Here is a 1,668-nt window from a genome sequence, read left to right as displayed (position 1 = left end):
GGATGGCCACGCCTCAATCCCTTCTCCTCCATTCTCCTCTTGGGATCTTGGGCATGCACGCACATGCGCCCGGCGTGAGTTTAAGCCACCATATCCGGGATGCGAACTGCTGTCGACTACATGGGAGTCCAGCGACATAGCCATTACGCTACCTGATGGTCCCTTTTTATTTTTTTTTTTTTATTTCTAGAGAGATTTTTGCTATAGGGCACTTTCACTTTGTGGAGAGACAGAGAGAGACAGATAGGAAGCGAGAAATCACCCCCTTGAGTGGATGGCCCCAGCCCAAATCCCCTTCTCCTCCATTCTCCTCTCAGGATTTGGGCATGCATGCACACGCGCCTGGTGTGAGTTTGAAGCTGTTGGGTCCAGGATTCAAACTGTGGTTGACCATGTGGGAGGCCAGCAATGTATCCCCTACACCATCCTGTGGTCCTAGGGCTATGTAAGCAGAAAACACTTACATGAAACAAAAGTCTGTAAGTTTACAAGCAAATTCATAGAGACTTTACCTTAATTGATAGTAAATATTAAGTCAAGCAAGATGCACTTCCCTAGAGAATTAATCTTTTGATAGGTCTGTTAGAAAATGCTCTATTGTGAAATGTAAAATACATCCCTTTGCCTTCTTTACAAGTTTTGCATAATTTTTCTTACCATCATGTAAGAACACGGCAAAGGGTGTGGCCTTACGTTGCTGGAATTAAAAATCATTAAGCTGTCAGGAGACTGCTCTCTCCCATGCTGTCAGATATCATCTGGAAACCAGATCCATCAACTTTTGTCATTAGCCTCTCTCTCCATAGGGTTTAAATATGTCTCTGAGGCTAGGCAGGAAAATCAATACCCAAGAAAAATAAGGTACCATCTTCTTTATTTTCATCTCTCCCCAGGTGCCCATTCAAACCCCCTTTTCACAGGTGCCCTGTGCAATTTGATACGATGCAAATAAGTATCTTTGAGTCGACTGCCTAACCAAGTCATGACATGTCCAGGCATGGTTGAATTCCAACCATGGGAACAATTAACACAAACTGGGAGACTCACAATAGTCATCTTCTTAGATGATTACTGTCATTCCAAGAGGTCATGCAGGATGTCACATAGCTGGCTTGGGAATAATGCATGGCCATTGCCAAGTCCAAAGGCAGCGCCCACTACCCATACTGCCCTACTGGAGACTAAAATGACATCTTGATTTATGACTCTCCCTAATTTGGATCAGGTTGCTGATTCTCATGAACTCTGGATTTGAGAGTACCTGAACCCCACTGAGACAAACCAGTGAGTCAGAGGCAAGCAGGCATGGATAATAATTCTGTACCATCCTCTTTGTTTAGAGTCTGGTAGTCCTAGTATATCTTGACCATCTTTTTTAATTTTTTTAAATGAAAATAAAAAAGTTATCCATTTCCTCCATGAGAAAGAGACAGAGAGACACCTTCAACATGCCATGATCCAACCTAAGTTCTAGCCAGCCCTGAATGATCACACTGCGATCCCATCTCCTCCATCTCTTTCTTCTTTTGGTAATCTGGGCACCCATGCACATGTGTCCCACGTGTTTATCAAGTCACTGGGTTTAGGACTTGAACCATACTGTTGGCCATGAGGGATCCAGCAAGCTTTATCTACCAGGTCATGAGCTGGCCTGGCCCAGTCTTTTTT

The 1,668-nt window shown here is 43.9% G+C and overlaps 1 protein-coding gene across 1 annotated transcript in view; it reads right to left on the bottom strand.

Moving 5' to 3' along the window:
• The window catches only part of LOC102488785 (glutamate receptor 3-like), a 144,159-nt gene that overhangs the window by 115,698 nt on the left and 26,793 nt on the right, over positions 1 to 1,668 (bottom strand). The window lies entirely within an intron of this gene.

Source organism: Tupaia chinensis, unplaced genomic scaffold, assembly GCF_000334495.1.
Source record: "Tupaia chinensis unplaced genomic scaffold, TupChi_1.0 Scaffold143572_1, whole genome shotgun sequence".
Lineage (NCBI taxonomy): Eukaryota > Metazoa > Chordata > Mammalia > Scandentia > Tupaiidae > Tupaia > Tupaia belangeri.
This window is presented reverse-complemented; position numbering and strand designations above follow the sequence as displayed.